This window comes from Sander lucioperca, chromosome 8 (assembly GCF_008315115.2).
Source record: "Sander lucioperca isolate FBNREF2018 chromosome 8, SLUC_FBN_1.2, whole genome shotgun sequence".
In the NCBI taxonomy this organism is placed as follows: Eukaryota; Metazoa; Chordata; class Actinopteri; order Perciformes; family Percidae; genus Sander; species Sander lucioperca.
In genome coordinates, this window is record NC_050180.1 from 6,172,348 (window position 1) to 6,191,202 (window position 18,855).

The 18,855-nt window shown below is 41.9% G+C and overlaps 1 long non-coding RNA gene across 1 annotated transcript; it reads left to right on the plus strand.

The window, feature by feature from the left end:
- The first annotated feature begins 311 nt into the window (after positions 1-311).
- Positions 312-14,625, plus strand: LOC116047643. The gene is made up of 3 exons (XR_004104439.2): positions 312-462; positions 1,845-1,848; positions 14,615-14,625. It is a non-coding gene; the product is annotated as an uncharacterized LOC116047643 (long non-coding RNA).
- The last annotated feature ends 4,230 nt before the right edge of the window (positions 14,626-18,855 follow it).

Consider the following 18,855-nt stretch of genomic DNA (forward strand, 5'->3'; position numbering starts at 1 on the left):
GAAACCAGTACTTTTACACTTTTACTTGAGTGAAAAGCTTGAGTTGGTACTTTAACTTCTACAGAAGTCTTTTTAAACCCTAGTATCTATACTTCTACCTGAGGAATGAATGTGAATACTTTTGACACCTCTGCATTTGAGGACGTCGTCTTGGTCACACTGATCAACACTTTTTCACCATTTTATAGAGCAAACAACTAATCGATTTATCGAGAAAACAATCAACAGATTCATCCACAATGAAAATAAGTTATTAATTAGTCGCCGCCCTACAGCAGAATACTCCTGTCTTGTGGGATTTCACATTAACACTCATGTTGTCCTCGGGTCAAATTTGACCCGTTTTCAAAGTTTCTATGTCAAAAATTTGGGTTTCTTTCAACCAAATTGTCCAAAAATACCACTGATGGTTCCATACATGAAACAGGCTGTGGTTATCCATCAACATATGTTCTTCTGATCGTAAATATTAGTCAAAATAATTCATAATTTCAGTTTTTTTTCAAGTCATAAATTACGTATAATTTAATATATATGAGGTTTATTGACCATGAATTCCAAAAAGCGTTGAAAAAAGTGACAAAAACGGTTCATTTTCCATAAATAAGTGTAAAACTATAGTGGTAATCAGTTGGAATGAAGTTGGCTAAGAAGATCTAACACAAAATTGGGTGATAGTTTATACTTTATTCTTTATGAACAGGCAAAACAGACAGAGGACAACACAAGGGTTAACTCATTTGTATGCTCTTAATCACTAATCAGGCAATTGGTGTATAAACATTCAAAAGAAACTTTTCTAGCCAAATAAACTGTTATACAGAGGATACAGTTCCATATAAAGGGTAAATATGCATAGAATATATGATATCCCCACTATGGAGTTCAATCTGACATTTATACTCCACAGCATCTGAGCACAAAATGTGGCTCCAATATAGACCCAATTTGTACAACTAAGTACGCCTATCGACCGCTAAATAACATTGGAAAACAAACCAAAGTAGCACACATGCCCATACTACACACCACATGCAAAGAAAACAAAAAAAAAACAAGATAGAAAATATATTTTAACTTCTGCAGGAATTTAAATCGTGAACAGATTTGGTTTCGCTCTGTGCGAATGACCCAATAACTGGAACCGTGTCCAGGAAATACATCGTCACCAGCAGCACAACACCCATAATTAAAAAGAATTGCTCATATTGATGCATGCACTGAAGCATCCATTCTGAGTGCTCTACTGGCAGCTGGTGGGGGCAATCCGTCCTCATGGCGGTCTTGTGGGGGTTAGAAGGAAACCTCTCCAAACAGTGAATACGCTGTGTGTATGTGCATTCTTTCAAGCCTTCAAGATCTACAGTATGTGCCAATATACATACTTTGTACATGGTACAAGTAGCCCACACATCCATGGGTGTAAATCTGCCTTTGCCAGGCTGTGTGCGTTCATGTGTGGCAGATGGGCGAGCAGTGTGCCAGGACTTGTTAGCGGGGGGGTGCCGTGACCAGTGTTGCAGTCGGGCCCTGGGCTACAGCCTCCCAGCACAGCAGCCTGGCAGGCAGCACTGGCTCTTGGCTGACCTCTGCCTCCACCAGGCTGCCCTCACTCACTCACCTCATTAGCTTGACAGGAGCGACCAAACAAATGCAGGGCATCATAGAGCTCACAGCACTTCCATGGGAACTTCCATGAGAACTCCCCCCCCCCCCGGCTTTCCCTTAGTCATTCTGGTTTATGTGCTAATACACAAAGGCACGCCCATGTGTAAACAATGACAATGAGTGTCAGAGGTTGTGCTCGACCAAACAGATGGACAAGAATACGCATGTATACGCAGACACGTCATTTTTCTTTTTTTTTTTAGATTATTTTCTGGGCATTTGTGCCTTTAATCACCAGGACAGCATGAAAGGGGAGAGAGAGGGGGGAGACATTCAGGAGACCTGTCGGATTTGAACCCACGACCTCTGCGACGAGGAATAAACCTCCCCACATGGGCGCACGTTCCACCAACTGAGCCACCCAGGCGCCCGAAACACATACGTTTTAAAGGGTAATTCTGTTTTTTTTTGTATCAACCGGGACCCTATTTTCCAATGCATTGGGGTCTAAGTGACTAATGTGAACAAACCTTTGAAATTGGTCCAGTATTGAGAAGTATTGAGACAACTCTGGAACCGGCAGCTGCAAAATGGGGCCAATGTAATCCTATAGGGCAGGGGTTTTCAAAGTGTAAGACAGTGAGCCTCCCTTCAGAGAACATCAAGTCACCGGGGCCTCCCCCATTTTAATGAAAGACATATTTATGTCATTAATAATAATAATAATAATAATAATAATAATAATAATAATAATAATAATAACAAAATAAATAATATATAATAATATAATAAATAGTTGCAACCATAAAGGGTTTGAGAGAGAGAGAGAGAGAGACCGTACCCTCTAACGTTCGCTGGGTTTTACCAAGGGGGTAAGCTTCTCCTCACAATGCGTAGCTCCTATGGCGCCATTTTGATGCTAATAAGCACTCACAATAATTAGCCTCTGTCTATGTTATCTCCTTCCATATACCTACGCTCTCCGTCTCTGTAAGATTGGGAATGATTGAGATTTCTCTTGGCACAGCTACCAGAAGACTTCCAACTTTCAGACAGGCTGCTCACGTCACATTTACGTCGTTTCTCTCAGTTGGAGGCTGCTCAGTAACGCTCAGCCATCACCGGAAAAGTGCTTCTAATATCCTTCACTGGTCTCCGTCCAGAGCAACGGGATCTGTTGGTCCATTCTATATACAGTCTATGGGTTTTACCATCACGCTGCAGTCTGTGTGTCTGTGTCGAGAGAGAGAGAGAGAGCCGTACCCTCTAATGTGCTAACGCTGGGTTTTACCGGCAGCTTTGTACAATTGCAACTCCGCTACCGCTCTGAAAAAGTGAACTCAGAGTCAACTTTGACGAACGGACGGGGGATCTTCTATGCTAATGTAGAGCCAAACTCATCTTCAAAGCCAGATGTATTATAAGACCAACCAGGTCAGACTCCATCTACTGGCTGCTGCTCTGCACTGAGACAATGTTTTACCTCGACGAGAAGTCTCGTCACATTTTAATCTCGCAAGATCTCGTCACACCTCTACCTCACGCATGAAACGATGGCTGCCCAGTTGAAAGATCTACCATGTTGGTTCCCATGTAACTGGGGATACCAAACAGTGGTGTGATTTATTACATGTTAACACCCTTTTGAACCTTTTTTTTTTGTGAATTGTGATCCCATTGTTTGTGTGGATTGCACACATTCGGCTTTGAGATCATAGTGTGATTCAACATGGCCTCATACACATGGTATGCTGTGTGCTTTCAAACTCAATTTATTTTTTTTCCCATGTTGTTTTATGGTGACTGAGGACAAATATTGGCTGATTTGATAAGAGACACACCTTCTGTCGAGCAGAGGTCCGTCTGTGGTGGTGGCTAAAGTGAACAAATGTAATGGCAAAATCTTGGTACATTAATCAATCCCAGACTAAGGACACACTCGCCCCAAAACCAACACAATAAAACCAGTGCCACTTATACAATTTGATATCTGCTTAACATCAACTTTCTATAATCCAAAGAGTTTTTAAAACTGCATCCTGGCTGAATCAAAGTTGTTTTCTCTCCTGCTGTTGACTTAAAGTGCTCATATTATGCTTTTTCCCCTTTCCTTTGTGTTATGTATCTTTTTGTGCACGTTATAGGTTTACAAAGTGAAAAAGCCCAAAGTCCACCCCAAAGGGACTTACCATCTCCAACAGAAAACACTGTTCACAAACTGCTCCAAACAGCTCTATTGTAGTCCAGCCTTTACTTCAGAGACAAACGTGGTCACTTTGTAACACACGTTATAATGCTCACCTAGCTGCTGCGTGGCACTCCCTCATACTCTGCTTCTGACTGGCTAGTAGTCCTTACCTAGGTGCTGTCAGGGCACTCCCTCATACTCTGCTTCTGACTGGCTAGTAGTCCTTACCTAGCTACTGCGCATGTGCGACTCCCAACAAAGATGGAACAGAAGTGAGATGTCTCACTCTGTAGCTAAAACAGAGAGCTCAACACACAGGGTGAAAAGAGGAGCTGCAGCAATGTGTAGTACAACAAATATATGGTGTTTTCTGAAAATTAAACCACATAAACCTATTCTGGTACAATCTCTAAATACAATTATGAACCTGAAAATGAGCATAATATGAGGACTTTAAGGTGGGGGGAAAAAGAAGGTTTTTGGCAGGATAATCCTTCTGCGTTGCTTAAAACATAAATCATCTGTAAAACAACTTGAAATAAACGTGGTGGAAATGAGTTATATATTAAAAGTTATATGTTTAAAAAAAAAAATGTTGGCAGGTGAATCTTTTTGTGTCTGGAAGTGTTGTTGTGTTACTCATGTTGACCACAGAAGTGCTTCCTTTTTTTTAGGCTAGAAATATATTTGAATGGTGCTAGAACAAGGCGTAGTGATGCACTTGATGCCTCTTGTGCCCGAAATGAGTATTACAACAACAAAACACAGGAAAGAAAACATTCACCTGCCCCAAACTTTCAGCGTTTTTTTAGTAAGTTAGAAAAATGACCCTGGCTAAACTTTTTCCCCACCTGTTTCACGGATTTACATTTTGTAAAGGTCCTATGACATGCTGCTTTTTGGATGCTTTTATATAGGCCTTAGTGGTCCCCTAATACTGTATCTGAAGTCTCTTTTATATAGACCTTAGTGGTCTCCTAATACTGTATCTGAAGTCTCTTTTATATAGGCCTCAGTGGTCCCCTAATACTGTATCTGAAGTCTCTTTTATATAGACCTTAGTGGTCCCCTAATACTGTATCTGAAGTCTCTTTTATATAGACCTCACTCACTCACCTCATTAGCTTGACAGGAGCGACCAAACAAATGCAGGGCATCATAGAGCTCACAGCACTTCCATGGGAACTTCCATGAGAACCCCCCCCCCCCCCGGCTTTCCCTTAGTCATTCTGGTTTATGTGCTAATACACAAAGGCACGCCCATGTGTAAACAATGACAATGAGTGTCAGAGGTTGTGCTCGACCAAACAGACAGTGACAGTGAGCCTCCCTTCAGAGAACATCAAGTCACCGGGGCCTCCCCCATTTCAATAAGACATATTTATGTCATTAATAATAATAATAATAATAATAACAAAATAAATAATATATAATAATATAATAAATAGTACTAATACTGTATCTGAAGTCTCTTTTATATAGACCTTAGTGGTCCCCTAATACTGTATCTGAAGTCTCTTTTATATAGACCTTAGTGGTCCCCTAATACTGTATCTGAAGTCTCTTTTATATAGACCTTAGTGGTCCCCTAATACTGTATCTGAAGTCTCTTTTATATAGACCTTAGTGGTCCCCTAATACTGTATCTGAAGTCTCTTTTATAGACCTTAGTGGTCCCCTAATACTGTATCTGAAGTCTCTTTTATATAGACCTTAGTGGTCCCCTAATACTGTATCTGAAGTCTCTTTTATATAGACCTTAGTGGTCCCCTAATACTGTATCTGAAGTCTCTTTTATATAGACCTTAGTGGTCCCCTAATACTGTATCTGAAGTCTCTTTTATATAGGCCTCAGTGGTCCCCTAATACTGTATCTGAAGTCTCTTTTTTATAGACCTTAGTGGTCCCCTAATACTGTATCTGAAGTCTCTTTTATATAGACCTTAGTGGTCCCCTAATACTGTATCTGAAGTCTCTTTTATATAGGCCTTAGTGGTCCCCTAATACTGTATCTGAAGTCTCTTTTATATAGACCTTAGTGGTCCCCTAATACTGTATCTGAAGTCTCTTTTATATAGGCCTTAGTGGTCCCCTAATACTGTATCTGAAGTCTCTTTTAAATAGACCTCAGTGGTCCCCTAATACTGTATCTGAAGTCTCTTTCCCGAAATTCAGCCTTGGTGCAGAATTACAGCCACTAGAGCCAGTCCCACAATGAGCTTTCCTTATGATGTGCCATTTCTGTGTCTGTAGCTTTAAATGCTATTGAGGAGGAGAGAGGGGGGGGCAAGGTGGAGAGTGGGGGTGTGGCCTTGACCAACTGCCACTTTGCTTGTTTGAAAGCCATGATGTCTCTCTCTCATGGGTGGGTCAAATTCTCTGGGCGGGCAAAGCAGAGAAAGGGGAGGTAACCTTCCTCCTTATGACCTCATAAGGAGGAGATTCCAGATTGGTCCATCTGAGCTTTCATTTTCTCAAAGAGAGCAGGATACCCAGGGCTCGATTTACACCTATCACCATTTCTAGCCACTGGGGGACCATAGGCAGGCTGGGGGAACTCATATTAATGTTAAAAAACCTCAAAGTAAAATTTTACTGCCATGGGACCTTTAAGGATTGTAGAAAGATTATCCTGTCTTTTCATGTTCTTAAGTCATAAACACAAGAGAGAAAACAATTTAGATCTGATTATTTATTTGTTCTCATTTGCCTCTCAGGGCTTCCTTAAAAAAGCATACAGGGGAGTGAGTGTTTCATACTCAAAGGAGGGGTCTTGTAACACTTTAACCCATCCCACAAGTCCTTGCAGGATGAATCCCACTGTTGGGTACACGTAGGTGTACAGATTCAATTATTAGCATATTATCAAAGATATTTATCAATATTAATAAAGTTAGGAATATGGTTATTAATAACTTCTGAAACTTCAGGGGCCAATATTGAACTGTGGAATAGTCTCATTAACGGTGTTCACTCTAAAATACAGATCTTAACTTGGTTAATCTATCTGATTCTTTAACGGAACAAAAGGGGAAGGGTGAAATTCGAGCACTGACCTGTGTCTAACCAGCAATTATTACAATAAGTACACCAATGATCACAAACAACTGCTATTTACAGTATAGTGGAGTTTATTAGCTTCAAAATCATCAATAATCTTTCACTTGTCACCGCTCTAGTTACTTGTCAGCAAACAAAACAGCACTCCAGCTTGTGTGTGTGTGTGTGTGTGTGTGTGTGTGTGTGTGTGTTAGGAGAAACGAGGGAATCAGGAGTAGCCGGGCCACGTGGTCGACTACACACGCGAGATTCAAGATGGCGGTCGGAGGCGCCGTCTGCTTGTAGGCTCTTTGTAGTTTGTTACAAAGACCCGAAATGGCTACTCCCAACGCTGAAGTAGCGGGGAACCCCGCGATACTTCAGTCACGTTTTACAGACAAAGGGGACACACCCCAAAGTGTTATTCTAGCGCCAAAATGGCGACTGAAACTCCGTTATATCTCGCGCGTCTCTGGTATCGGCCGAGACCAGCTGTTAATACGGGCGCATATGTGCTTGTGTGTATATAGGTGCGTATGTAGGAAAAGAGAGAGAAAAGGGTGGAAAACACGATTGATAGAAAGAAAAATAAAACACTTAAAACCTTGATCTCTGTGGTGGTGAAAATAACCGCTCTCTTTGTTTTACTCGAGACTCTAACTTAACGTGGCGTTACAGCAGAATCGAAGAAGAAATTGTTTGTTTAACAATAGAGAGCGTTTATTATCCGCTACTTCTCTGCGAGCAAACAGCTGACTCCGCGATGCGATAGCCCCGCGCTCTGTCCCTCCACAGATAGCTATATGATACAATGTCTTTATATCATATCGGCGTGGTGGGTGATGAAAGCAGGGTTATGGCTTCGCTAATACAGTAATTATTCCTCCTCGGTGGGAGTTCAGTCAGTTACAGTTCAACACAACTTTTCAACAATGCACCGTGATCAGAGTACATTCACAGAATAGATTTGACTCAACGGTCACAATTATAGATTAATACATTACACGCGCAGCAGTAGCGCTGTATTAATCAGATCACATTAATGGTAAACAAATAGTAGCAATAACTTTTACTCATTAATAAAACACACTAGTTCTAAAGTCTGCCCAGAACTATGAAAGCCTCTTACTTTTGGTGTGCAGTCCGTTAGTTTATCCGGCGGATTTTCCCCGGTGAACAGAACTGAGTTAACCTCTTGCCAGAGATTAACGACCCGTACCGTCCAGGGCAGTGGAGCGGGCACGCGGTCCAGTCGACTTACAGGAAAAGAAAACGCATTGTCCTTTTTCCTTGAAACAGGGCAGATTTACCCTTTCTGCAGATTTGGTGAAATACTTGGCTTAGTATTTCCCTCGGATCCTTTTGTATCACGAAAGATACTGACTGACTGACTCGACCAGCGAATGATACGATGTTGATGCTCGAACAGCGCTGAACGATGTGTCTTCTACGGCAAGTTGATTACCACGAAGAACCCTAAGCGATGACTGACGGTGGCTTTTATCTTTTGGTGCGTTCAGGGAGCGTTCAGGGAGCCACGGCCAATCAGAGATCCTGATTATGGCCCAGGTGTGACAACTCATTTTTGCAGTTCTTAAACCCTCCACCAGTCTGCCGTTTCTTCCTCGTGTTTAAAGGTACATTCGCCATTTTAGGAGAATCCCTTTGTTTAAGAGTTAATGGTTCAGGCTGCAGCTTCCCTCACAGGCCGCTTTTGGCCTGTTGAGGTTTCTCTGTTCCCCAGGCTAGTGTCGCCACAACTGTTAGGTCCCAACACCACCCTCTCAAAAGTGTACATTGTTACATTTTCTTACTATTCACTGCTTATGGTGAGTCCAACAATTGTCCTTCCTTCACCGTTGTGCTGCAAACGTTGGGGAAGTTTTAACCCAAACTAGTAGGCCGCCAAGCAACAGGCAGTGGCAGTGGGTGGCATTCAATAAACTGGGCCAGAGCTGGAGGTGAAATCAGTCACAGGTGGTGTTAAAGAGGTGTTAAAGAGATGGCAGCCAGAAGGGAGACAGAAAGATGCATGTGCTGTGGTACTTCACAGCCAAGAGGGAGGAGAGCTAGAGCTGATGGACGGGGAGAGTTTCTACCCAAGGCCGTTCACAGAGTGATTATACTTCTGTATCCTACGAATTACACTGATGAAATGTTTGCCGCGTCGTTTCATTAAGGTTTCTGAGAATCTACATGTAAGCCTGGAGCCGTACATAGCTTTCAGCACAATATTTTGGTTGTATCGGCACATAAACTGTATGGTTGATGCTCGCCGCTCTCTACCTTGGAAATCCAGAGTTCAGCACAGTTTGAATTTGCTCAGCGAGTCACTCTGGCATCGAGTAATGATGCTCATTAACTATGCCCTTGTAGCCGAGCTGCACCAATCACATCGGTGTATCTGATATAGGTGGGCCAGAGGCGAGCTAAACAGATGACGACAACGCTGCGACGTCGAAGTCATTAGTAAATATTGCAAGATGGCTATGGATGAACACCAGTTGTTTGAAACGGCTTTGGCTGCTACAATGAACAAGTTAGACTTGGCTTTTTATCTAAAAGAGGAACAGAAGACGGCGCTCCAATCCTTCCTTTGCAAGATTGACATTTTTGCTGTTTTGCCGACCGCATATGGCAAGAGTTTAATCTACCAGTTAGCTCCGCTGGTAGCTAAGCGTATGGGGGTCTGGATACGTCACCCTGTGTATTGTTGTGATTGGTTGTAGTGTTATCCATTAATTGTGTGCATTCAGATTTTCAAATGCATGCTTGGTGCCGCCCCTTGAGTTGGGCCATTTTCATTACTCACTGCCAGACCCTTAATCTTTCAGATTTGGGTCTGGATTTCCAGGCTAACCGCTCTCGTCAGCTCTCCCAAATGCCACCGATGGCAGCTGCCAACCACAATTCAAATGACGCTGAATGCTGGAGTTGCGTTCTTCAGGTGGCCAGAAGGATGATTTCAAAGCACGATAATGCGTATTTGTGTCTGAAAGATGTGAAAGTAGGCAATTGTTTGCCAAAGGATCAGTCATAGCGATTTGATAAGGCAATGGTACATCACGGCAAACTTTTTGGTTGCAGTATTTCTGCTCTCTATTGGCCACAAATGGCTAACTGCACTAGACACTAGAGCATTTTTGTGTTGTTTAAAAGCTGATAAATCAGTTACTTGATTGTCAGAGAAATAAGCTGTTCAGTGACAATGTTAATAATCATGTTAATAATTATTTGTTGCAGTAGTTTAATCAAGCAAAAAAAGGCAAATATTTATTAATTCTTTGGTTCCAGCTCAGTTGTCTATGTTTTATATCCTTGTAGATTGAATACCTGCCTGTGTGTCAGTTGGTTAAATCTAGGCTTTTGGCAGTGGTGGAATGTACATTTACTCAAGTGCTGTACTTAAGTACAAATTTGAGGTAGTTGTACTTTACTTGAGTCTTTTTCTTCCAATGCCACTTTCTACTTCTACTCCGCTACATTTCAGAGAGAAAATTTGTACTTTTTACTCCACTACATTCATCTGACGGCTTTAGTTACTTTACAGATTAAGATTTGTACACACAAAACACATGTAGTTTATAAAATACAATGTTTTATTATAAATGAAACTACCCAACGATATGCAGGTCTACAAGTCCAGCTGAAATGATTAGCTGATTAAACACTTAGGTGATTGACAGAACAGTTTGGATCCTTTCCAGTTTCTACAATGTGAGGATTTTTCTGCAATTAAAGGGGCCCTATGCAGTTTTGGCCATTTCTTCGCAGTTTTCTGGCCTTTTGCTGGCAGGTTTCTCTATAAAGCTCCCCCTACAGCTTCAGAATAGATATTTCCGATGTTTACTTGTGTCTGACTCCTCGCTCGGTCTGTCTGCAGTTTCCTCTTTCTCTGTTCCTCCGACGATGCTTTCCTAACTTTCAGCTTCTTTTTTGCCGGCTCAGCCACGACGATAGCGTGAAAAACTCCATCACTACCTTGTTCTTATAGCTAGCTGGTTCCTGAATGGGCGTATGTGTGCAGTGCCGTGAAGCAATTTGTTACAACGCGACACCTGATATCACGCGATACCTGGCGCTGAGGCCGGCCGCTCACCGGCTGAAAGTTGCAAGGGTGGTTTTTCCGCTCACAGGCGCTAGGGGGAAGAGAGACGACCACCATTCAACTCGAAAAAAAAGTCATATAACCATTCCAATGATCACATTACGTCACAAATCTTTTTATTTTTCAGCTCCTACTACGTGAGCCCGTCTCTGTGTAACGTAGAGTTTTTCCTGCGTGTCTCTACGACGTAATCACAGACATTATTAGATCTTGGAAGAAGCATGCTGCATGCTTATTGGCTCACTGACACTGATGAGATTTGCTCCTTAGGGATTAAAATATGGTATTGAATGACGTGGCATTTTTCGGTACTCGATACTTTAGAGGCAGTTCGGTCGGTGCCTAAAAAGTATCTTAATTCAGTACCCAGCGCGAGTACAGAAAGCCAACTTTACAGAAAACAGACTCACTGCAAACCGTGACCACCATGAACAAGACTAATGACGGATAGGAAATGCCATTTATAAACATAAGAACATGCATGTCTGTCTTTGTGCAGCCTCTTTGACTCTGTCTGACTTACAAATAAAGCTACTGTCCCATGCTTTCTTATTCCAAATCTGCCACTCGTGTGGTCAGTGATGACGGGGACCCATCAGGCTTTTATAACGCACGGCCGTGTAAATGCACGCTGTGTGTTTTCAGGCCTGCTGATGCTGCTGACGCTGATCCACACTAAATCATTTCAATGCATGCGATGGGCGTACTACTGCAGCCTCACTCGTGGCACATACACGTATTTTTAGCTTGCGGTTTCTCTAGCTCCACGCAGCCCGTACTCATGACCATCTTCTTGATAAAAAGACATGAAATATGATGTGTCCCTAATGCGAACCATACTCTCTGAGCGAGCAGAGAGTATGGTTCTCTACCCAAGGCGCCCCGAGCCTCCTGCACGCTCTATTCTCGAAGAGTAAAAAACATCTCCCGTTTCAGAATCAGCAGGCTCATCTGTTGGTGCCTCGAAACATGGTTCTCCTGTGAACTTCCCTGAGTGAAGCTGTAGGTTCAATCATCAGGCCACAGAGTATTTATTAAGCCACATCTGGGATTGTCGTCACGGGGCGGAAGCACACAGGCGAAAGGCAATGGCAAGGGGATGTGATTGAGTGGTGTAGAGAGTGCACCAGGGACCCAGAGAGGAGCTGGGAGACAAAATGGAGGGCAAAGGTAAATTCAGTAGATCCTGTTTTTGTGTCTGGGCGCCTTGTTAGTGTCGGGAGTTAATAATAACTTACGATAACTTATTCTTTATTTTCATTCCTGCTATATATCATTGTGCCTTTCACATGTTAAAAAATGTGTCTCATTTGGAACGTTATTTCTCAACGGGCCTCGTCTTTCATCAAAAATGAAAGCTCAGGGTGGCTTTTGCTACGCTATCAACACATGACAAAGACAACCGATTCCACTTTTCTAGACATCTGGTCATGACATACAACATTGAGGCCAGTGTTAAAGTCACAGCCGTGACCATCACAGCACCAAAACACTCGAGGAGCAACAGTGTTCGCAGCTGCAGAGGTCAGAAATTCAAGCCACCAAACACAGACAATGAAATCTATCCTTGGAATCTGTTTTCGCTGTATGAATATCTGTCTCCTTTTCCTTCTCTCTCTCTCTCTCTCTCTCTCTCTCTCTCTATCCATCTATCCTTTTGTGTGTGTTGCCTGGAACCACATGAAAGGTGGACACAAGAAGTTCAGCTTCCTGTGCTGGATGAGGTCCAAGGACCCACTGAGCATATGAAAGGAACTGCAGAGGAAAAGACAAACTGAACTACAGAGGTCGGGACACATTAATTCCTAGATAAAGCCAGAGGTTTGGGATGATGCTTTTAAACTGAAAGATCAGTACAGAAGACCCTTTGAAAAGTACCCTGAAAAGCATAGCCTTCAGATAAAACCGTGAAATGAACTGGACAACAAAGTGAAAATATGCTACTCTGAAGCAGAGATTCTGATCTACTATGTAGTGGTTCTGTGGTTCTGGCTTTTTTTTTTTTAAACATGCAAGACTAATGATTGAAAAAGTACTCACACATGAGTACTTTTTCCATTGGCTTGTGTTTGCACTACAGGGATCTAGCAGGCCCTTTCATCTTTGCATGTGTCCAGCAGCAATGTTTTTGGTTCTCTCCCCCCCCCGATTTGCGTTGATGTGGTTGGGTGCAGTGGAGTGTTAATGCCAGTCTCTTGTGTGAGGTCAACCAAGCTATGTTAGGACAGTGTTGGAAGTCTGTAATGGTGGTCCGCTCGCATGTGACCAGGACACATTCTTTATGTTTCATGACTCGCTAAACCTATAGAAACTTTTGGAAAGGGGAGCCTGTATGGAATAGAAGCATTGTAACTCTAGTTCTATGAGCACAGGCAGAGCCCTCCTACATGCTGCTCCTTAAATCGCTGACTTTGAAAAAGGTCATGGTGCCCATACAAAAGGTGTAGGCTCATACTGATTGGCCAAGCAACTTTACAAACGTGCGTTTGCCTCTCTGCAGAGGAGAGTGGTCAGGCCTGTGTTTTTGCTTATTTGTTTAATCCGTACAGAAGCCAAACTCTAAAAATGAAATGAAGTGTTGTTCTTTGTGCTGTTCTATTTCTTGGCTGGGCACTGTAACTTCCTGTATATTTTGGAATGTGTCGCAAAAAAAGACAGAATCTGCGCCTTTCCATCAACTGGAGCGGATAAACTAGCTTCAGCGTAGTTTGGTCAGAAGTTGGCGCTATAGGCTACGCGTGGCAAAACCGTGTAGAAGAAGTAGAGGTTGCTGACCGGAACAAGTCGCCTTTGCAATCTAAACCATATATGAGAGAATATTGGAGAGAGGTCTTCAGGAACTTGGTTCAATTGGGCAAGTTTGAACTGTTCCTTCATGTCAGCTGGTATTGGCCACGTTTCACGCTGTCTGGAGACAAAGACATGTTATGGGAATATCCGGGAAGACACCGACAGCGGGAACAGCTGATCAACCTGTGTGAGTTGAATGTTTACAATGGCAGAAGTTTTCCCCAAAGTCGTTTCAATCAGCGCATCAACTCTCGACAAAGGCAAATCCATCTCAAGCATATCAAGTTTTATCGAATTTTGGAGTATCCATTCAGCTTTTCTAACGCGATACTTCAAAATGTGCATAAAATTAGGTGAAAGGAAACAGCTACTGTGAGGTTGCCAGACAAGCAGTGACGACTCCAGGAAGGTTGTGGCTCCAAGCCAAGGAATAGTCCAGCTCATAATCCTCCCATGAAACCACAACCTGTCAATTTTAACATTGTTGTACGGATTTAAGAAATTAGATGTAACATGTTAATTAGTGAGTTTTAGAGGTGCTGGCAGGTGGACTTTCTTCCCTTTGGACAAAGTCAGGCTAGTTGTTTCCCCCGTTTCCAGTCTTGGAATAAGCTAACTGGCTGCCGGCTAAAGCTTCATATTCATCATACAGACATGCAAGTGGTATAAATCTTCTCATCTAACTCTCAGCAAGTAAGCTATTACCCAAAATATAACTATTCCTTGTTCCTAAGTCTTACTGCCATAGTTGAGGCAATTATAATTTAGCCTTTTGTACACTACTGTCCAAAGAGGCTAACGAATCATCATCCTCATTTTTTAGCATTTAAAGCTTTACCAAATAAATAAAGCAGGCTACTTGAAGACTATAGGCAAACAAGAAGGGCACACGGAGAGCACAGACCTCCGCCAAGGCCATGTCCTATCTCTTAATGTTAACAAAAATAAGAAACAATTTGTGGATCCGCCCTGTGATTCGGATTCACAACTAAATGTAATGGGTTCTTGCTTGGCCCATGCTAAATCCTTCCACCAAGTTTCATGAAATACAGGTTAGTAGTTTTTTTCTGTAATCCTGCTGACAAACAGTCAAACAAACCAACAAACTGAACCGAAAACACAACCTCCTTTGCACAGGTAATAATGACTTATCACTCAAACATTTAGTTCTGGCAGTATTTTGCATAGCAGACGGCTACAATCTCTAGGTTGACCTGAAAGTACTATCTAGCTTGCACAAAATCAATCTGAAAACTCTTGTAGGCATTTTTAATGAACCACATAAAGAACAGTTGAAGGCAATGGCGAATCCAGTGCTTATGGGTATATCAGCCAATAATGCAACAATAAGGCTGTCACCCAGGTTGTGAAATACTTGAATTTTTCTTTGCGTGTGTGGAAAACCTTGACGTGTGTGAAAGCAGCTGCTTTCTATCCAGCGGTAGAATGGTGACTGTTGTATGTGTAGCTGTCTGAATGAGAAGCAGATAATAGTAACAGTAGCAGCTACTTAAGTATGAATGGCAGTTTGAGGACAAAGGCTTTAGAATTTATTTCCAAAACCTTGCTGTCTCCTCATAAATAACTACGTTGGAAGATCTTCTAAAGACTCATTCCCCTTTTTCCAGTAATAATGGAGTTGCTGGATTCTTTCAAAAAGGACATTTTGTTGCAAAATAAAACTCTTTAAGCAAAACAAATATGCTCTGATAAAAAATGTTTTTGAATGTTCAAATTTCATGTTGCCATGGGACATTTTCCTTTTTCAGACTTGTGTTATGTAAACACACAAGAAATTGGAAATGTATTTTCAAATTAGTAACGCATCAATTTACAACAGTTTGCTGTAGCTTTTTCTTATTGTATTCACAGAGTGATTTATGCCTCCAAAAAAACATCATATGGTCATGAGATAGGATCGGGTCAAAATGAAAATGACCATAATTACATTTGTGCATGGCAGATTTTGTTCCAGTGTGGTCATGGAGTGGTCAGACAAACACAACAATGAAGCCATTATAAACAGACGTAATGGACTGCTAAGAGAATAAAGTACTGACCTTTCTAAAGGGAAATACTACTTAATCTTAAAAATATTTTTCTATACCCAACGACATAGAAAAACGTAATTGATATATTGGACTGTGACTAACTCTACTTCAAAGCTACAACACAGAAAACGTGGGATGTTATCGGCATGTCAAATCTGGAGTGACTTTATGCAAAACAAATTGGAAAGGACAGGAAACAGAGGGGGGGGTATTGTGGAAATTGGGGTACATTTTCCATTCCAGGAGTTGTAATAATGGAAAATAAAGCCTGTTTGGAAAAAATACTCAGGCAGAGAATCTGCAGGTTAACCAAATGAGTCTCCTAGTAATCGTTTTAATGTTTGTCTTCATGCAGCTCTGGGTAATTACTATTGTTTCTAGCACTGAGAAATGTTCTGCCAATGTTGATTGGACTTCACCTGGCTATGATTCCTCTTTAGATGAAGCTAGCTAGAAAACATAACCCAATGTCACCTTTGGTATTAAATTGCTTTGACATGTCTTTATTTTGGAAAAAGTGAAGCTTTTATTGTAAGCTGGCCAACTGAACACCGGCACTGCCCTAACACACACAAGCACGCACGCAGTGTCAATGAATACAACTTATGGTTCATGAAACTTCATTTGGATATCAATACTTGCAAGTGTTTGGTAGGGCTGGTGTAAAAATGTTCAAACCGGGTTTATGTTTAGCAAAAGACCGGACCAGTATACCAAATTCTACCACTTGGTGTTGCACTCAGCAGCCGCTACAGAGTGGAACATAATGAGACTGAGGCGCTTCTCAATATGTGAACGTATCTCCTCGCTTCCCTCACTTGCATCTCTTCGTCGCGTCCTTGCTCCTCCCAGCGAGGATTGGACAAATTAAAATTCCCATCCAGTGGTCTCTATCCAGTAGTTCAGAGATATTTCCACCTGGATCAAAGTGGTGGAGGCTGCTAGCATGGCTACAAATAACTTCTGCCTTTTTGTATGTTAACTTGCTTTATGTGATAGTATGATAAATAAGGACAAAAAATGACTTACTTACTTACTCAGCCTATACATCATTGTTGACTAGTAAGATGTTCCACAACTCTAAAGGCCACATAGAGCACTTGGTTCTAAAGGTACTTTCAGACCAGGAAGTGACAAGTTCCTCTCTGTGAATTTCGACACTTTGCTATTCCAGCAGCGGGGGTAGCGGCACAGGAGGAGGGATATCAAGGGAGGAATGGTCAAAGGAGAAACAGCCACAAGTGAGCTGATTAGATGAGGAGCTGCAGGCAACACACTCTTGCTGAAAACCTCAAATATAATGTAAACATTGCCTTTTATTTGTGTATATGTCACAAGATCTTATTGTGGTCCCACAAGGCCCGGCTCAGCCTGGGCATCCCAAACATTGATGTACGATAAGAACAGTGTTGGAGGCTAGCCCCATTCATTTCTATCAAAGTTGCACAGTGGTGCATTAAGCTATAAAAGTTCAACTGCCACGTATAAAATTACCCAGATGATCAGTGCTGCTTCCACACTATGGGGCCCATAGAGCAGGCGCACTGGAGACCTCCCATTGACCCAGCTGGCCACTTCCGGTTTAGTGCCCTTTTAACTTGAACAGGGATTAAATGGTTTAATCTTGCGGCTCTTCTAGACTTTACAAATGTTATCGGACCAAATGGATCAAATTCTGATAGTAAAACGAGTCACTCAAAAAATTTATCGACTGATTTACAGATGTCTCTTTCGCCATATATATTTTATGGGAAAAAGTCGTTTTGAGCCCCATGGGCCATGGCATCACATGATGGACACGGTAGTTGTAATTCCACTGTTTGGCCGCTATGTCAAATTGGCTTCAAAACCTGGCACACTTCCTGGGGGCCTGCTCCCAACTGTATGAGGAAGATACCCTCAATGGAATGGATGAAGTACTTTCTTAGCCATTATAATATAGGTTTGATTTTCAAGAAAGTTCACCCCGACTGTCACATGTAGAATCTGGACATAACTGAATGATGGCCTATACTTTTGCTTCTCCTTGTGACACTTTGACGAGGCCTTTTTAAAATTAGGTCAAGAGTTTTACTTCATCATGTACATGCAAGAGCATGTCTAGCATTTCTAGGACAGAGAAACGTTTCATGTGTTCATTTCAACAAGTGTAATACGTGTTTTGGCAAGCAGAGAGACTTTGAACAATCATGTCACTGACACAAAACAAAGTCTTTAAACCATAAAGGCTCTGTATGGGGCTTTCATGCTGGCCTTCCATCAGCCTTACACTAACACTGAAGATTGCTAGTATGCTGGTACCGTCATTCAACATGACTATCTAAATATACTCAGCCAAATTTACAAAAGCCTTATCTACTAGAATGTCTTCTAGCACTGATTACAGTGCAGTTTGGGGTTTTTGAGTCTTCTGCACTCATGTTTCAAGTTCACAGAATGTCTCTATAGAAATGTAGCAGACGCTGAACATTGTTCAGGTGTTGCTTTAGTCATGTATAGTTAAGTTTACCTGACATACTGTATGTGGATGCACACTAGGGCTGCACAACTTCCCGAAATGCTGCGATATATCACGAAAGACACTCAGATTTATTTTAGTTAGTTTAAAAAAGTAAAATTGTTTTAAATTCAACAAACGATTTGTTGTATTTTAGTAGAATACTGGAAGCAGCATGTGGAATATTTTCCTCATATTTTGCAGCACTATTGCACACAAAAAAAGTAAGTAAGAAAGAAAAAAGTACCACTTGGGAACCATCACGGTATTGTTTCCAGAATCACTAGCCAGGGCGCTCTGTATTATCTCCCCTCCACTTTAACAGGTTTTAAGGTGACGCCAAGGAAGGGCCAAAGACAGTTAGTGTAACTTTAGAGCTGCCTAAAGGAAGTTGGCCCGAAAGGATGGTCCTCTGCAGGAGTCACAGTCCAAATCTAAGGATGGTCCAGAGCTCGGCTTAACAAGCTGGGGCCTGCCAACGGACAATGTGTGGTTGTGAGGAAGAGATGGTCTCTGAGAGCCCATTTCAAGGTCTAGATTAATTGGATAATCTCTAAGTGTGTATCAATGAATG